The sequence below is a fragment of the Balaenoptera musculus genome, chromosome 17 (assembly GCF_009873245.2).
Source record: "Balaenoptera musculus isolate JJ_BM4_2016_0621 chromosome 17, mBalMus1.pri.v3, whole genome shotgun sequence".
NCBI lineage: Eukaryota > Metazoa > Chordata > Mammalia > Artiodactyla > Balaenopteridae > Balaenoptera > Balaenoptera musculus.
The window spans coordinates 4,750,248-4,770,258 of record NC_045801.1 but is presented as its reverse complement, the minus strand read 5'-3'; the positions used below and the strand labels follow the sequence as shown (position 1 = coordinate 4,770,258).

The 20,011-nt window shown below is 43.7% G+C and overlaps 1 protein-coding gene and 1 pseudogene across 1 annotated transcript in view; both read right to left on the bottom strand.

The window, feature by feature from the left end:
• FAM135B (family with sequence similarity 135 member B) overlaps nt 1–20,011 on the bottom strand; it is a 174,657-nt gene that overhangs the window by 99,271 nt on the left and 55,375 nt on the right. The window lies entirely within an intron of this gene.
• LOC118883891 lies at nt 7,959–8,056 on the bottom strand (annotated as a pseudogene).

Below are 20,011 nucleotides of genomic sequence, written 5' to 3'. Positions count from 1 at the left end.
CTTAACACACAAACTGCAGAGTTGGAAAAATATAGAAACTTTCTAAAATAAATAATGGTACTATTTATATAACATAAAGCAAAGATAACTCATTCATAATAATGGCCAAGTGGTATTTCACAGCTTCCAAAGTGCTTTTCAAATGTGTTTCTTTCCTTAATCCTCACAGAAAATTGCTAGGGTAAGTTTTCACCACAGATGAAGAGACCAAGCCTCAAAGAAGAGGAGGGAGGTGTCATGACAGTCGCTATACGAGGAGGCGCTGTGTGGATACATCTTCACATCCACCTACTTAACAACTGAGAAAAGACGTCTTGGGTGAATGAATAAAATGCACCCATTTCCTAGCAAAAGACAGGTATGCTATAAAACTCTACTGAAAAACGGAAATAGTGTGATTGCAAAGGGAAGCAAGAAAATTTTTTAAAAAGCCCAACCAGCAAAGGAAAACGGCTTGAGTGCCTTGTGCAGTGTCCCCAGCTGGCTGGAACAGTCCCTTGGAAACAGGGACAAAGGGTTACTGTCACCTCCCCACGCACAGTGACACTTAACACCTGCATTGTAGCTTCAGCGTAGGGAAAAAGAAATGTAAAATCCCAGGTCGTTTCCAAGGCTGCACAGATGTTCATGCTCCAATTTGCACTTCATCGTGAAGGAAATAAAATTTCTGGCCTGACACAGCCCTACTTAGACCTGTTGGATTCAAATTGATGTGGCTTTTCCACAGAAGTGATCCTTGCGTGCAAATGCCCTTCTGTTTTTATTTGTTGCACCAGCCCTTTCTCTATCACTGTCAAGGCCTGGTTGATCTATAAGCCAGACTGACAACGTGGCAGAGGATGGATGGGGTAAATACTCTGAAGGTCAGAGCAACACTGAGCCGTCTAGGACCTGGAGGGACAGCCAGCAAAACAGTTCAATCACTTGCCTTCTTGGGCAAGTGACATCACTCCTTGTAACAGCAGCTTTCCATGTGAAAAATGGGCATCTCCACACACTGACCTTCTGAGATCAGCGTAGACAGAAGAGGATAAAATAAATCAAGATCTGAAGATCAAGCATGTCCTAGGCATGCAAAATGCAGTAGGATGACTTTTTCATTGTGTTTCAAGAAAGGTCGTAGCACTTTCTGTTGAATACATTTCCACCGGCTACATATCTATGGGAGACTGAGCTCCTCTGATTTTGAGCAGATTGACAAACTAGACCACAGGACTCAGCAGTATTTACAGAAGATCGTGGCATCCCAAGGTGCCCCATTAAGCCCAGGATAAGGCATTTCTGATGCCCTGTGGGACTTTCTGTGGCATTTTCTCATCACTAGTAAGTAGGGCGCAAAGGAAGGTTCACTGATCACAAGACACCCTCTGGGGTTGTGGGCATCACTGAGACAGCACCTGCCTGCTTTGTTCCCACTGGGATTCTCCCTTCTTCAACAATGACAGCCCACACTTGGACACCTTGCTCATTATCCTGGCTCTCTTCCTGACATTCTGAAGGAAAGCTTCCTTTCTTCCCCTCAGCAAGGCCACTTCCTGAACTTTCTATGACTGGCTCATTTGCAGGACCTTCCTTGGCAGACAGAGGGCGCTGGTTCACACCTTGTTCTCCTCACCCTCTTATGCACCAGGTTCTGGGCACCTAGAGGTGAGGGCAGTGCCTGCTGTCTCTACTCTGAAAGACCTTGCTCATACCTTGGGAGGCTGCCGCTTCCTAGCAGTGGGGTAAAAAGCCACTTTTCTCTTTAGACTTTTTTGTTGTTGTTGAAATCACAAACTCATCTTTTTTTTTTTTGTTTTATCCTTTTGTAATTTTACATTGGTGAGAAGAACATGTCTTAGTATATCCCAAGTGTTATTTCAAATATTCTGACACTTTTTTTTTCTTAATGTTATTGGAGTATGGTTGATTTACAATGTTGTGTTAGTTTCAGGTGTATAGCAAAGTGATTCAGTCATATATACACATACATTCCTTCTTTTTCAGATTCTTTTCCCATATAGGTTATTATAGAACACTGAGTTCCTTCTGCTATACTGTAGGTTCCCACTGGTTATCCACTCTATATATAGTAGTGTGTGTAAATTAATCCCAAGCTCTTAATTTATCCCCCCCTTTGTTTCCCCTTTGGTAACCATAAGTTTTTGAAATCTGTGAGTCTGTTTCTGTTTTGTAAATAAGTTCATTTATATCATTTTTAATTAGATTCCACATATGAGTGACATTATATATTTGTCTTTCCATGTCTGACTTACTTCACTATTTACAATAGCCAAGTCACAGAAACAACCTAAATGTCCACTGACAGAGGAATGGATAAAGAAGATGTGGTGTATGCATATATACATATATATATAATGAAATACTACTCAGCCATTAAAAAAGAATGAAATGATGCCATTTGCAGCAATATGGATAGACCTCGAGATTATCTTTAGACTGTTTTTACTTATTGTTTGGAGACCAGACCAGTGGTCCAATGAGAAGGTGTAGATTAGTCTTCCTAAATATCTGTCTTCTTTTGTAGGTGTCAGGGTTGATACCATGGATGAGTATCTGAAAGGAGAGTTAGAGCTTTGAGGGAAAACAAGTCTGATGGAAAGAAGGTGGGAGGGGCAAGAGAAGGGGATAGAAGGAAGAGGAGGGGAGTAGGAAAAAGGGAGCAGAGCAGATGAGAGAGAGGAGCTCTTCAATGGCTCCCATTGTCCAAACAGTTTAATCTGGAACTTCAAACCAGAAAGCAAGAGTAAAAAAACTTCTAGGTTCTGCTGCTTCTTTCCCCCCAAATGAGTGATACCAATACTTTGCGTATCTATGTGCCTCTAAATGCTTACAACTCGAGTTACCTTCCCTCTGCTGAGAGCCCCCAGAGGGCTCCGTGAGCACAGATTACAAAGCACAGGTGCTGCTTCTCTGACATGGACCCTCTACCCCAGAGTCCAAGCCAGGGAGCTCTCACGGGCATTGACTTGTAGACTGAATCTCACTCCCACTCTGGGAACATAGTCATGGCTCTGCCAGTACACAGGAGCTCCCCAGAGAATCAGGTCTGTGCTAAGCAGTCAAAACTCTGGGGGACCCCTTCCAGCCCTCCAGGCCTGAGGATGGCTGGGTGAGGTCTGGGCTATTCGAAAACAAAGATTCTAAGAAGCTATCACAGCATTTCTTCAAACCCAGGCCACATTCATATGGGAGAACCTTCCAAAACATTAGAGTTCATGGAAGTTGAAAAGCCAAATCAGATTATGAGCAACTAAAGGTCAGAACCTTGGAGTTTCTATGGTTTAGAACAGGATCTCCTTCAGCAAAGCAAAAATAGGTGTCCTAGACTTGCGCCACTACTTTCTTGCTATGTGGCCTTGGGCAGGACAGTAAATAGGAGCTTAAGTGAAGCAAGAGTCACGCCCAGCTTATTTTACGTGATGAATGTCAGGCTCAGATGAGATGAGAGCTAAAGAGGTGTATGTTTAACTGTGAAATTCTCAAAACCCAAGCAGATTTCCTGGTAAGATGAAAATGATAATGATGATGACTCTTTACACTAGATAACTGTCTGGCTATTTCTAGGAACAGGAAGGACAGAAAGTCACCTTGAAGCCAAGGTTTATTATTGTTTCTAACTGTTTCAAAGAGTAGGCAGAAGAGAAAAGCCACCTGAAGCAGGTGTTCACTGTTTTTCCAGGGAATGAGCAGAGTGACCTTCAGTATCATGTAAGCTTTGTCAGACTGGTAAGGCCACTGCACGCTCACTGCCAGGGCAGAGAGGTGTGGCATGACCTTCTGTGATTCCATCAAGGCGGCTACCTTCCCCGGAGACCCTATCACAGGAGTACAAGTGGAACAGTCTGCTTCGAGAGAGGAGGAAATTCTGGGAGCAAAGAGACCAAGATCTTGATGACTTTTTCTGGAGTTTGGAAGTTGGGGAGGTCTGTTACACTGGGACAGACTTTTCCTGATGTAGGAGGTATTAACATACTGTGTGCATCAGGCGTGGAAAACTTGTTCCTGGAAGTAGAAGGACTTTGAAGAAAGCTGGGGCCTGAAATGATGCCTCTGGATGTTGCCCACGGGCAAGGGGTTTATAAGCAGCAGGTTGATTTTGTTACATGGGGACCCGAAAAGCTCTGTGGACCCATCTATCCCGGCACAAAGGCTGGGCTTTGTAGAGCAATGCCATTGGGGTTCCGAGGCTTGTGCCCACGAGGTCCGTAGGGATGCTTGTGGAAGCAAGTTCACCATTGAGAGGACGAGCCTTCTCAGAACTCTAGAGAATCACCTTCAACGGAGCTCTGGCACGGCCACGAGAAGCCCAGAGCAAGGGACCAAGCAACCCAGTTTTCTCCTAGCCTGGCATTCAGAAAAGGACCCTGGTCCACTGTGGAATCTCAGAGCTTCTTGGACAATTTGAGACGGGGGAGGCATGCTGGCACGTCTGCCAACAGGGCATTTAGAGACACAAGCCTGTTTGTGGAATATCCAAAGAGTTGTGAACATACTGGCACCTTCAATTTTTGAAGTGTATCAGATGGATGATACATCAATAAAGGGCTGCATTTTAGTTGTCATTTTTATTGCCATCTGAAAGAAAGCAAATGTTTTTCTTACTTTCTACTTGACCCTTCTGTACATGGAATATTGAATATTTTGTTTTAGTGCCCACAGAGATGAGTGTAAGCCTTAACCATAACTCCAGATTAATATGTTTCTACGGGTTTTGCTATAAAATATATTAATTCATTCATTAAATTCTTATGAATCACCTGCTATGCATCAAGTCATAGGCAAAAAAAAAAACAAAACACAGATTCAATAATCAACAATCATAGGGTTCCTTCATAGAGAACAGACCTGTGGTTGCTAAGGGGGAGGGGGAGTGGGGAAGGGATGTACTGGGAGTTTGAGACTGGCAGATGCAAACTATTGTATATAGAATGGATAAACAACAAGGTCCTACTGTATGGCACAGGGAACTATATTCAATATCCTGTGATAAACCATAATGGAAAAGAATACGAAAAAGAATGTATGTATGTATGTATACATAGATATATACACACACACACACATATAAACTGAATCACTTTGCTGTACAGCAGAAATTAACACAACATTGTAAATCAACTATACTTCAATAAAACAAAGTAAAACGAAAACAAAACAAAAACAATCATAGGGTTCCTTGTGGGGTGCTCCTGTCTGGAACATCTATCCGTGGAATAGGGATGAGTAGTCCCTTAGTTGTTCACCTCCACAGACTTCTCCTTGTCTGAACGAATTTCTCATCTTTCCAGATACATTGCATTGTTTGAAACATCTTATATAGGCTACTTTAACACTTTTAATTGAGGGAGCAAATTATGTACAACAAACTGGGTTTGGGCACAGATGTTGTTACTTATAACTCTATGGTTTGAAAAAGTCACTTCTCTGTAAGGTGTAACAGACTCAAAACCGTTTTGCTCATTTCACATTGCTCTACAAAAGTTAGCCTGGGATTGGTTGGTCTGAGCTCCAGGCACTTTATATTCCTTATCTCACTTGACCTTGGGTATGAGAGTCTTCATTTCCCTCGTGAGGGAACTCAGGATCATTGGGTTAAGTTACGTCCTCTGCAGCAAATGTATCAATAGTAGATGGTAGAATGGTGACTCCAAATCATGTGCTTCTTTTCATTTTTTCATCTCTGAGTTTGTTTACTCATTTATTATTTAACTAAACGACCCCAGAGACAATGTTAGACATAATACCAGTCACTGGTGATGGTACAGCAACGATAAGGACTAGCCTGCAATGTTTAGTGCAATACTTCCCAACTTTTTTCTCTCCTCACCGCACTCACGTTACTCCATCACTTCTGTTTCGCAGAAAAAGAACTGAAGTCCTAGCATGATGGAACAGCAGGTCTTACGTATTATTCTCACTCAAATATGCACTGAATCAATCAATTAATTAGTTATTAATGAAGGCAGGGATACAAAGGGATGATTTTTGGAAGGTTCCCTATGTTGGGGGAAGCTCCAGTTCCCAGGACGTCTGACTCCTATCTTAATCTGCAAGAAAACTCGAGTTTACGAAGGAGAGACCATGGCCTGGCAGAAATTCATACTTGCAGAAGGAGGGCAACTAAACCAAAGAACACAGGAAAGAAAAAAATACCCTTTAAATTCCTGAAAATGAACAGGGGCTGCTGATGTAATTTAGCCGTGAGCAGCCTCCCATCAACACTGAGTGGCCTTCATTACTTAATTATAAACCCTTCTCACCTACCTATTAGAATGAGCCCAGTCAGGCTAGCACTTGGTAACACTTTATTAGCCAATAATGTGCACTGCTATGTAATTTCAAAAGTAAAAGGCCAGAGGGCCGCCTCTAACACACTCCAGTCGCCCAAGACTGGGGTCCTAACCCCTGTGCAGTCTCAGGTGTTTCCATTTGTATTCTAATTACGGAGTCCAGTCCATGGCCTTGCCCCTCACGCTTTTGTAAGGACAAGAAATGGATTGGAGTTGAAAGACACGGATTTCCTCCGGGCTCTGCCATTTGTACACCGTGCACCTGTCAACAGGGAACTTACCTGGTCTGAACCTCGGTTTCCGCCCCTGTGACCTGGGGATGCGAGTTCAAGGGTTGGGAGGGTTGAATGAGATGACCTAGGAGTGTACCGGGCACAGAGTCTAACATTTAACAGGTGCTCTCAGAGAAACGGCAGTGAGTATACTGCTGGGTGGGGAAAAGTGGGCAGCTGAGGTGACGATGAAACGTCACCCACGGTGGAATTCTAGCAGCTGCGAGCAGAACTCTCGAGGGAAGTGGAAAGGGAATCCTCGATTGTTTCTTGATCCTGGGAAGACAGCGGGCTTGGAGCAGGGCAGTGGGCACTGCCTGGAAAGACAGAGTTTCAGGAATCTCCCGGTTTATAGCTGGGAGTCTTTGAGTGAGATGTTAACTCTCCCAGCCTTAGTTCGTTCACAGACGAAAATGGCAATAATGATTTGACTCACCAGGGTGGCAAGAAGAAGATTCCTTATTTTTTTGTTTGTTTCTTTTTGTTGTTTGTTTGTTTTTCTTTTTTACACTATATCTTAATTTTATTTTTTTAACATCTTTATTGGAGTATAATTGCTTTACAATGGTGTGTTAGTTTCTGCTGTATAACAAAGTGAATCAGCTATATGCATATGTATATCCCCACATCTCCTCCCTCTTGCGTCTCCCTCCCTCCCACCCTCCCTATCCCACCCCTCTAGGTGGTCACAAAGCTCCGAGCTGATCTCCCTGTGTTATGCGGCTGCTTCCCACTAGCTATCTATTTCACATTTGGTAGCGTATATATGTCCATGTCACTCTCTCACTTCATCCCAGCTTCCCCTTCCCCCTCCCCACCTGCCTGCTGATGGAAAGTAGCTAAGTTCATGATTTCCCTCTCCTCTCCCTGCCCCCCCTGGGATGGCTCCTCCTGCCCTTCCCGCCTCTGTGTTGGAGACCTCCATCTAAGTCTCGCTGTTTCCAAGACTTTATACGCCACTCACAAGCTGAGAACCCTCAAATGCCTGACTCCAGCTGCACCTCTCTCCTGAGTGGACCTGATCCCTTGCCCGCTCGACATTACTCCTTTGATGTCAAATCCACACCATAAACTTACATACCCAATATAGAACCTTTGGTTGTGTCCCTCCCCCAATCTCTCTCTTTTCTTTTTTTAATCAAGTACTTCTTGTTACTTTATTATTGGTAAATAATGGAAGAAAAAATGGTCCTCATTTTTATATCATTTATTTTTACATTATCATTCTTACAGTACTCTTTCTTTTTTGGCTAATTTTGTTGTTGTTCAGTCTCCTGTTGCTTTTAGGTTTTATAAAAATTTTTTTAACATCCTTATTGGAGTATAATTCCTTTACAATGGTGTGTTAGTTTCTGCTTTATAACATTGTTTCTGCTTTATAACAAAGTGAATCAAAAACATGGAACGCTTCACGAATTTGCGTGTCATCCTTGCGCAAGGGCCATGCTAATGTCGTTCCAATTTTAGCATATGTGCTGCCGAAGCAAGCACCCTCCCCCAATCTCTCAACCACAAAGAGTAAAATACTTCCTTGTCATCTTTTTTTTTTTTTTTTAGGGCTTGGCCTAGGTGATTTTATTTTTTTAATTAATTTATTTATTTTTGGCTGTGTTGGGTCTTCGTTTCTGTGCGAGGGCTTTCTCTAGTTGCGGCAAGCGGGGGCCACTCTTCATCGCGGTGCGCGGGCCTCTCACTGTCGCGGCCCCTCCCGTTGTAGAGCACAGGCTCCAGACGCGCAGGCTCAGTAGTTGTGGCGCACGGGCTTAGTTGCTCCGCGGCATGTGGGATCTTCCCAGACCAGGGCTCGAACCCGTGTCCCCTGCATTGGCAGGCGGATTCCTAACCACTGCACCACCAGGGAAGCCCTTCCTGGTCATCTTTGATTCCTCTTTCTCCCTTACCCTCTCACCCAATCCTCCATAAATCCTGTGGGTTTACATTCAAAATGTGGTTCTGATGAATCCCTTCTGGGTCACTTCATAATCTTCTCTCAATAGAGAATATGGAAAACTTTATTTCTACTTCTACTATTACTACTCTTTAGTCTATTCATATAAAATATAAACCAGACTTCATCACCACCCTCCCCCCATTGCATTTAGAATAAAATCTAAATTATCTACTATGGTTGAATTGGCCCTAAATGACCAGTTTGAAAGCTGTAGCCCAGGTGAGGGTTTAGCACAGAGCCAGGTCTTTTCCTGAAGTCTAGGTCAGGCAAATATCTATAAAACGCATGACTGACCAAGGCTCCCAGTCGTCCCATCACTGAGAATTTGGCAACAATGTTTAATAAACATTTGTGGAAGTGAACTGAATCTGGGCTCAAGCAGCTTGCTGCTAGGGATCTGTTTGCGGCTATGTCCTCAAGATGACCCGGAATCCACACCTATCCTGTTCCCTTACAAACAGCCAGTGCTAAGTATGCCTGAAACATACAGCCTGGTAGTTTTCTGAGAGGGGTATAACCAAGGCTCCACCTTCTAATTCTGAAACCCATTCTGTTAAAAAGTCATCAGACCCAGCAAATGGGAGGCAAAGAGCCCTGTTTATGTGATTCAGACTTTCCCGAGCCATCTGCTTCGGCCATATGCTTCCCAAGGAGAACTAAGTATAGCACGATTGCAGCTAATCAAATCTTTGTAAGAGCTGCAGCATCCCCGCCCAGTCATGGGCCTGGCATGTTCCAAGGAGCACAGAGCCCTTCTCCAGCCCAAGGCGACCTTGGCCTTAATGGGAGACCACAGAATGTAGGGGGCAGTTGTGACTTGCTAGGAAAATATCCGGGAGTACCGAGAGGCACTGCTGAGTAGGTAAGAACAGGTGGTCACTCTGCCTTTCTCTTCCACGGAGATGGAAGTCCCCTCCACAAGATCAGCCCCATGGCCATGGCTGAGCCAAGACTGACCAGTCCAGAGAGAGAGCTGCGCCCCAGGCCCCAACTCTCTCCAAGAGCTGAAGCCACCACTGTCCCCTCCCCAAGCCGTGAATGAGGGGAGCTCCCCCTAGTCAAGGCCATTCTCACCTGGACTCTCCTCCGATGCCTCACCTTCCTCTATTACACCCCTGTCTGTTAGGGCACATACCCCAAATGGTTAGCACAGGTACCAACCAATCAGAATGCGTGCCAGGCACAGGGACGAGCAGGGCCCTGTAGGCCATCTGCTGTGCCAGGCACAAATCCTTTATTTATGGACTACAGGGAATGCGAGGGTTTGGGAGAGGGACCAGGCTAACTGGCCAGTGGAGGGGGGGCAGCTCAGGCATTTGAGGGCAGTGGCTACCCTGACAACTGCTCCTACCAGATGCACTGGCTGAACATCGCCCCTCGTTAAAATGAACATGTTTTCTCCAAACCACGTGCAGGTCAGCCCAGCCGCTCTGCTGAGACCTGTCCCCGCAGCTAGAGGAGTTATTTTTTTGCTTCTCAGAGTCCCATGCTTTCGTCTCACTCCTTCTCCCTCTAAACTCAGTGTCAGCCCAGAGGAACCTGAGTGCCCGTCCTCCAGGACATGGGTGGCCTTGCAGCCGCTACTGCCCCCTTCCCTGCATCAGCGTCTTTTCCTTCTGCTGTGCATCTGCAGCAAGTGCCACAGAAGCATCTGTGCGTGGACCTGGAAATCACCCCAGGGCCAGCTCTCCTCTCTCCAACACAAACCATCTCCATCACTAGATACCCCCAGGCTCTCAAAGTTGGTCTGCATGCCTTAGAGTCCTAGACTCTGATGGGTCCCTCTGACTCAGACCTGGCAGTGGCTGAACCTAGTAATTGACCTTCAACTTCCCACACAGCAAATGCAGGACACAAGGGTGTCTACCCCATGCCCTGACCCAACTCTGAGATATTTCTTGATCTGAACTTCTTAGCTCCAGCCTACAACCGGACCAGTCTCAGCACAGCTGGAGTGTTTGGTAACCACCCACTCATGTGGTGCTGACACCTCAGGGAGTAGGACCCTGAGGAACTGAGCTGGGATCTGATCCCTCCCCATCTTCCTGGCCGACTTCACTCTCCCCTTCAGCAGCTTTCTCTGACCGTCGCAGCCTAGAGGGAACGTGGATCCTACACGTTCACTCAGCATTCGGAAGATGCTCCATTTCTGACTGTACCCCCTCAACACACTTACACCCCATTCATCAAAAATATTGAGAATTCCGGGTCCGTGACGGATCTGCGGACATGAGACAGTCCCTGTTCTTGAAGAAGGCCATTATCAGTCTCTTCCCATGAATAAATGTCATGATTTCCCCCAATAGTTTCACCTTTTGACTCGTGCACTTATAACCCATCACAGGTGATCAATGGGTGTTTGGTCAATTACAGAGCTATGGCAAGATGGCGTGAGGAATGTCAGAGAACTTTTTAGGCCACTGGGACTTGGGGGGGAGGGGCATTGCTAAGAGGTCTGGGTTAGTGTCTCGATTTTTCCCTATTACAAGGACGTGATGTTCCTTTCATCACTTTGCTTTCTGTAAAATGCAGCTATAATCTCTAATTATGGTATTGTCATGATTACCAAATTAGATCACAGGAAGCAATGTCTATGGTTCGCTAAAATGAACACTACTTTTCAATGTTCTAATTACTTTCTTAATTATTTTTGGGGGAGGGAGTTACTGGCTGAGAGTGACTTCTACCATGTCAAATACAAGTTTATTTCTGATTAGACATAAAAGCTAATAAAACTAATACAAATTATGTCATTGATAATTTTCAGAGGTCCTAGCATAGTGCTTGCTCAAAGTCGGTAATCTATAAATATTTTTTGAATATTCTTTTTCCTATGACCTTTTCCCCACTAAGCTTTCTTCTTTTCATTCACCATAGACCCTGCTTGTCTTGTCCCTTCTTCAGACATCCTCTCAATGCCCCAGGCAGAGATCATTGCTCCCTCTCCTGACCTCAGAGCAGTTTGCGGCAGCTGACTTAGACCACCTGTCGTGCAGTTACAGTTCTGTGTGACTCTCCTCCGAGACTGCAGAATACATCACTCACCACTGCACTCTTAGCTTCTAGCAAGGAGCCTGGCGTAAAAGAACACAATTTTTTTTTTTTAATGAATTGATAGCCTCATCCTCATCTCAAAGACCTGTGTCTCCTTGCAAATGTCACCTCTTCATGGAGATTTTCCCATTCATTGTAGTTACAAGTAGCCCAGGCTCTGAAATCAGCTCTGCATTCAAGTTCAGACTCTCCATTCACTAGTAATTATTTTTTTACATTTAGTCTTCTTAAAAAAAATTATTGAAATATAGCATATAGTATATACTCCATTATAGGTTATTATTAGATAATGGGTATAATTCCTTTGTTTTATACAGCATATTTTTGTTACTTATCTATTTATATATAATAGTTTGTATCTGTTAATCCCATACCCCTATCTTGCCCCTTCCCCTTCCCTCTCCCCTCTGGTAACTACTAGTTTATTCTCTATACCTGTGAATCTGTTTCTGTTTTGCTATATACATTTGTTTGTATTATTTTTTTTAGAGTCCATATATAAGTGATATAGTATAGTATTTGTCTGCCTCTAACTAATTTCACTAAGCATAATATTTTCTAGGTTCATCCACATTGCTGCAAATGGCAGAATTTCATTCTTTTTATGGCCGAATAATATTCCATTATATATATATATATATATATATATATATATATATATATCTCACATTTTCTTCATCCATTCATCTGTCCATGGACACCTGGCTTGTTGCCATCTCTTGGCTACTGTAAATAGTGTTGCTATGAACATTAGGGTGCGTGCATCTTTTCAAATTAGCGTTTTTGATTTTTCCACTTGCAAATTACTTATGCTTTTTGAGCCTAATGTCCTTCATGTGTAAACTAACCATAAAAACCTCTTCTTCTAAACCTCTACTTCTAAAGTTATCGTGAAAGTTAGATAAGACAGTGATTGGCGTCATTATTTTTATTAACAGTGCGCTTTATCCATGTTCACACCTTTGTTGTGTATATTCCACCTTCTACTTTATTCAGCTTGGAATCACCTTATCCTCACCCACATGCCCCCCCCCGGGTCGTTCTACAAGCTACTTGAAAGCACAGACAATAGGATGGTCATTTGAGTGTCTCCCCTGTGACCTAGGTGAGTGCTTTGAATAAACCAGGTGCTCAATAAGACTCTGGCAAAGTAATAGGTAGAGCATTAGCCTGGTTATCTCCAAAGGTAGACTGAGTCCTCAGTGAGGAAGACAAATTTTCCTTTTTCATCTGAGCCGCTATCCTAAGTCTGAGAATCCACACATCCATGTGGGGACTACTAGCTAAAAGGAAATCACATGGTTCTGTAAACCCATTTCACAGATAGGAACTGGGAGGCTCAAGAAGATGGAGAATCCAGCCCAAGGGCAGAACCAGCAGTGGAACCTAGAATCCAGCCTCCAAGTCCAGGGCTTTTCCTCCTGCCCCTCAACGCCCTCCCTTGGTGCTCACTGGGGCACTGAAGGACTGTTTGCAAGGCTGTTTCAATGCCTTTGTATCCGAGCAAATTCTATAAACAGCATCTGAAAGTCGCAGCAGCACCTGCCTGGGTGTCAGCCAAGGCTTGGCCAGTGGGCTCCAAATCAATGCACACCTAGGCCTGTGTCCTCAGAATCAATTATTGCAGATTTAGATTCAATTACCAGATGGCCTCTTCTCTCAGGCTCATTTTTCTGCACGTCTCCACTCTGGCGCAGAGGTGCTCGTGCAAACTTGCTGATGTGCACCACAGCCGCCATCACCCACCTGGCATGAGCTGGGGGCAGGAGATGCGGGCAGCTCTCCTCTGGGACATCCCGGCAGAGTCGGCCTCCCCCACTGCATGCTGGGTGCCACGGCATCACATGCCTCGCGATCACACCTCACCTCTTCATTATTTAATGTCTGTTTGAGTTTCCTGGGGTTCAGTCATGTAGTTCATCTCAGCAGCCATAGGACTGGGACTGAGAAAAAGTAAACTTTCAATGACTGTAATGATTTTCCCTTCTTTATTTTACGTATTTAACTTCTCCTAAACTAGATCCTTCCCAATGGCTTTTTTTTTTTAACATCTTTATTGGAGTATAATTGCTTTACAATGGTGTGTTAGTTTCTGCTGTATAACAAAGTGAATCAGCTATACATATACATACATCCCCATATCTCCTCCCTCTTCTGTCTCCCTCCCACCCTCCCTATCCCACCCCTCTAGGTGGTCACAAAGCACCGAGCTGATCTCCCTGTGCTATGCGGCTGCTTCCCATTAGCTATCTATTTCACACTTGGTAGTGTGTATATGTCAATGCCACTCTCTCACTTTGTCCCAGCTTCCGCTTCTGCTTCCCCCTCCCCCTCCCCATGTCCTCAAGTCCATTCTCTATGTCTGCATGTTTATTCCTGTCCTGCCCCTAGGTTCTTCAGAACCTTTTTTTTTTTTTTTTTTTTTCTTTATATATCCAACGGCTTTTAAGTGAAGTCAACTTTCTCTCGTTAGAACTAAAATACATACAAAAGGCAAAACTCTCAGCCCTCCTGGCTACCACTCTCTTTCCCTCCTTGCCTGAGCAGTGACGCTTACCCAAAGAATGCCTCTACTGTCTGTCTCCATTTCTTCATCATTTTACTCACTCTTCAGTGCCCCCAAAATCTAGTTTCTGGACCCTTATCACCACCCAAAGAGCTCCTATCAAGGTGATGAATGCGCTAGCTGTCACTAAGATGTCCAGGAAAGTTTTAATGCACGTTGTACTTGAATTCTCAGAAACTTTCTGCAATGTCGGTCAATGCTTCCTCCTTGAACTATCCTCTTCCTATGGCCTCTGTGAAATCAAGTTCCACTAGTTTCCTCTTGACTCTAGGGTAGCTTTCGTCTGCCTCCTTATCAAAGTCACCTCCCTGCTGCCCTCAGTGTCACTCCCCACCTCCCTTACAATGGTTTGTTTTACTTAAGTTACTGCTGGAGTCATATTGACTGTCTTCTCTTCCAACCAGAATGTAAGCCCTATGAGAGCACTAAATTGGCCTATTTTATGCATTCTCCAAGTCCTGTACGTAAAACGGAATGCAGTACATAGCCAATCAATGAAATCCATGTGTCTAACCCAGACTTCTCCTCTACGTTCAAGACCTTGAAGTCCAGTCGCCTACTTGAGATCTTCTGTTTGGATTTTCAAAGGCAGCACATACTTAACATGTTTCAAACCACCACTAGAGGGGGAAAAAAAAAGCTAAAATGCTGGTTTCTCTTCCAACATTCCTTATTTGAGTAAATGGCTCTATGAGCCACCTTGCCGTGTAAATCAGAAATCTGAGAGTCACTGTCTCCCTCCAGCTTCTGAGTGTGAGCCCTCATCTCTCCATCTCAACCACCAACCAACCTGCCCAGGCTCACCCTGGCTTCTCACCTGGACGGCTCAATGGCCTTTGTTCTGCTCAACCTTGCTTCTCGTCTATCTCTCTACAATATTTCCAAGGAAGCATATTTTCAGTACACAAATAGAATCAAGCTGCTCCCCTGCTCAAAATCCTTCAGTATCTTTCCATTCCTTTTAGGATAAAGGAAACATTTTTTGCCCTGATACAGTCCTCAAAGCCAATTTGCCCCTGTTTATCCTCATCTCGTCCAGGCTCCCTTGTTCACTCTTCCGCAGCCACAGTGGCCTGCCGTCCCCCTTTGTCACTGCATCACCTTTGCCCATGCCGCTCCTTCTACCTGGAGTGGCCCTTCCCTTCCCTGTGGCTCACGCCAACTTCTGCTCACCCATCTCTTTCCCCAGAGAATGTTCTCTCATCGCCCTAAACCTTGTCAAACCCATGATTACAAGCCCTCTTAACACAAGGCATTTCTCTGAGTACTGTGATATTAGTTGGTGTAAAAATGACTTTGACTGTTTGAATAATCTCCTACGTTAGACCAAGTCTTCTGTGAAAGACAGGCCCTTTTTGCTCAAACAGAACTATCTGCTTGATAGATATTTGTTGAATGTGAAATTTTAAAGTATATATTTTTAGGTTTGAAAAAATAAAGACTCTAACCTACTGACTTTTTAATATCTTTTAAAAAATCATTTCCTTCTCATCTGATCATTACAAAAAATCATCAAACGAGTTATCCACTTGAAACAAAACTAGCACTGCAACTGTGGCAATGATTCAGAAACGCCCAACTCCTTGACTTCACTGATTTATAAACTCTCTGAGACGGTTTCCTCCTTTGAAAATGGAAACAGAGATACTTTTCTCCAAAGACTGCTATGAGAATTGATAAAACAGTATTTACAAAATACGTAGCACAGTGCCTGGTGTAGTCAGTTGCAACATCTATAGAAATTTATTAGCGCCATTGCTACCAATCCATGAAAATATGGGTCACCCACCGGCACATATTTCAGAAGGCTGAGGCAAAGTGCATTGACTTCAACGAAGATAAACAAGAACGTTCATTTTCAGGAGTCATGACCTTTCTCGCGCTTTAAACTTTAACAATATTGACCCAAACTGCTCTAAACCAAGGCAATCAATACTGGAGAACGTGTGCTCAGGTGAAGCTTTCAAACAGAATTTAGATGAAAGGGAAAGCATCTTTCAATGAGGTCTGGAAGTGATGTGAAATTCTTGTCATCCACCTACTCATTCTTTCATCCATCCATCAGTCCACGGACTCTACACCTCAGCACTGAGTGACAAAGCTGTGATAGCAGGTGTGTGAGTCATGGCAGTAAGCAAGTTTCTGTCCTCCTAGGACTTACACTGTGGTAAGGGGGGGGAAAAGAAATGCTCAAGTAATCATTCAGTTATAACATCATAAATGCTACAAAAAGAGAAACGGAAGGGAATATGGCACACTTAATTTGGGGTGTGTGAAGCGTATGACCTAAAGGTGAAAAGAGGCATCTTACGGGCTATTAAAACTGAAGTTTGACAGTGGCCACAACGGACCCTACAAACCAATGTGAAGGGCTAGACTCAAAAGCAAGGCTCACAAAGGGAGTGGATGAGAATCACGACTCTAAATTCCTCAGTTAGATTAGAGGAGTGACGTGGCATCAGGTAGAGAGGGAAGAAAGGATTTTAGAGAGAACAAACATACAGATGTTTGGAGAAAGCTGTTGCTACGAAGTCAGTCTCTATTTACACCACCTCCAATGGAGGAGAGAAAAGAGGTGTCACCTCCTTTCGTCCAAGCATGGAGGGCCAACCCAAACAGCTTAATACAGACCCCTCCGGTTCGGGGACCAGAGGACCAGTGCATGTTTGACTCCTCAGAAAATTAAGGCCACTCCATGCAGCAGGAGAGAGGTTAATGCATTGGGATAAGCTTAGACATTCCGAATTTGTTGAGGCAAAGGAGACATTATTTATGGACCAGACATGAGATCTGTAGGGAGAGCTGACCTGGTGCTATTTTAAGGCCAGCTCAGGGGAACCACGTGTGTGACAAGAAGATCCCGGCAGGGAAAGTCTACGTGAGTGAAACACATCCAATTACAAGATGGAGATGCAGGTAAGGCTGAGTGAGGAGGGAGGTGTGTGGAGTTGCTGATACAGGACCCCTGAGGTTGCACCCCATTAGCAGCATGGAACACCAGCTCACATGAAAATGATGGTGAAGCCAAACAGACCCAGATACAAATCCCAATCCCACCATGTTCCTCCCTAAGCCTCAGTTTCCCCAGCTATTAACTGGGAATAATGTTGATTATAACCATAGATTGTTCGGAAGACTACATCCCTATTTGTAGGATTGACAGGAAAGCTCAACTTAAGCTGAGAAGCAAAAGCTTTGAAACATCAGACTCCAAAGGTCAGCATGACTTTGTCTAAAACAAAGATAAAGGACAAGCTACAGACTAGGAGAAGGTATTTTCTACACGATACATCAAGGAATCGTGAGCAAAGCTGTGTTTGGCAGGAGGTAGGAGACAAAATTACATCAATAAGGAGCAAATTATCCAAAAAAAGCAGCAAAGGTTGTAAATGGGAAACTCATAAAAGGGAAAATAAGAATAGCTCATAAACACATGAAAGGAAAGTGATTAGGGAAACGCAGACAAAACAAGATACTAGATTTGTGCAGGGAAATATCCTCATGAACTGCTGGTGGAAGTTTGAACTGGAACTTTGAAACGCCTTCCGGCAGTTTTCTTTCATTTAAATCTGCACACCCGATGGATGCTTTAGCAACGGGGCTTTTTGTCATCTAGAGCAGGTCCTCACACATTCGCACAAGGAGGCATGCACAGCAATGCTGTCTGAGTCGTCATTGTGTACAAATGGCCCCCGAACAGTGGCGTGCCAGCACAAGTCTAAAAACTGGCTTCCAAACAGAACTGATTTGTAATGTTTGCTGATTTCCTGGTGCAAACAGTCCTCCACCCCCTCCATGGCCAGTTTCAAGCTACCCACATGAAGTCACCAAACCTGGGAAGAGATGAACACAATCAACTCTCAGGCGCAGGTGTGAGATGACCACAGCACACCTCGGTCTCCAACTGCATATGTGAACAGACTTTGTCAAAGTAAGAAAAAAACAAAATCTACCCATTATCTCTTGGTGAGTAGAACATGAAATGAAATGCAGAGAATGTATACCCGCAAGTTAGCCATGGTTTCTTTGGGGATGGGTGGGGTCTCGCATTTGGATAGTGGCTACAAAAAATATTTGTAGCCTGATTTGTAACGTGCTCAAGGAGAATTTAGTCATAGATCATTTATGTAATCCAGTTCATAAAATACTGAAATTTTTAAAATGACAGAGTGGTGTTACTTATGCAGCAAATTAATGAGATGGCCAATTAATGTTGATTCCTTTATTATTCTCTTCTACCATTAGCTCCTGTGAACCTTGTGCGAAACAAATTAAGTTTGTGCATTCATCCATTAAATGCACTGTTATTGGGTGCCTACTTGTGCCAAGTGCGGCAGGAGAATATGGACGCGACCAAGACTTACATCAAATTCCCCAACCTGGGGGGGTGATAATCTTGTTGGTGGAGAAACCTGTGTCTGGCAGGTCCTTATGCAACTAAACCAGTGATTTTTAAAGTAAGGTGAACTATGGGACACCACACTGTCGACTCTAGTCTTCAAAGACATTTACTCTAAATTAAGAGGAATTAAGGAAATTCTTATTAAACATCTGTATTCATGAGACAGCTGTTCCAAGGGCCAGAAAGTTCAAACAGTCTTCAACAAGAAAGAAAACTTCTCAATCCAATAGTAGCTCTAGCTTCAGGTATGGCTTGATTCCTTGGCCAAGGGATGAAACTCAAAACGCTGAATCCCTCTCTGCTTTCTCTTTCTCCGCATCCCTTTGACTGTACAGTGGACATCCCAAGGCTCTTCATACAATGGGACCATGGGCACAGCAATCTCACAGTTATCATCCTAGCACCCCAATAACCAGGAGGCTAGAGAGAGAAGACAGGTCCCTCCCTGGAGGTCCTTGTCCAGGACCCAGGCATATATTGATTGTTTGAGCCCATCAAAGCCAGGCCTGGAGCTGGGAATCAATAGGCCACACCGCTGAGAAGACGGAAGAGGGACACTTCCCAAGGAAAATTAGGTCACTGTTGACAGAAGAAGGGAGTATAGAATCCAAAAAGTCAACTGCTTCAAGAGTGCCACTTACCATGCTAGGAGCTTCATGCTGTTTGAGCCATTTGGTTGAACAACGAAAAACAGGTCATATATACACTACCAAACGTAAAATAGATAGCTAGTGGGAAGCAACTGCATAGCACAGGGAGATCAGCTCGGTGCTTTGTGACCACCTAGAGGGGTGGGATAGGGAGGGTGAGAGGGAGGGAGATGCAAGAGGGAAGAGATATGGGGACATATGTATATGTATAACTGATTCACTTTGTTATAAAGCAGAAACTAACACACCATTGTAAAGCAATTATACTCCAATAAAGATGTTAAAAATAAATAAAAATAAATAAATAAATAAATAAATTCAAACTTAAACAGTAAAAAAAAAAAAAAACAGGCCTCTTCTTCCCCAGGGGAAATTAAAACTCAGGAATTTTAAATGAATTTCTGACTCTTCAAACTGCAAATGGAGGGCCTTTTTCATAATGAAGCAAAAACAATCATTTATGGTTAAAATGTTCATTAGATTTCAAGTTCTTGAATTAAAATAGCAGCTTTTCCATTGACTAGCGACCTCGGTCAATTCATTTAATGACTCTGGGTCTGTAAGATTTCCACTTAATCTTTTTTTTTAATTTATTTTTTGCATGTTGCCTACTGGTACCTTCTTTTTTTTTTTTTAACATCTTTATTGGAGTATAATTGCTTTACAATGTTGTGTTAGTTTCTGCTGTATAACAAAGTGAATCAGCTATATGTATACATATATCCCCATATCCCCTCCCTCTTGCATCTCCCTCCCACACTCCCTATCCCACCCCTCTAGAGTGAAGTAAGTCAGAAAGAGAAAAACAAATACTGTATGCTAA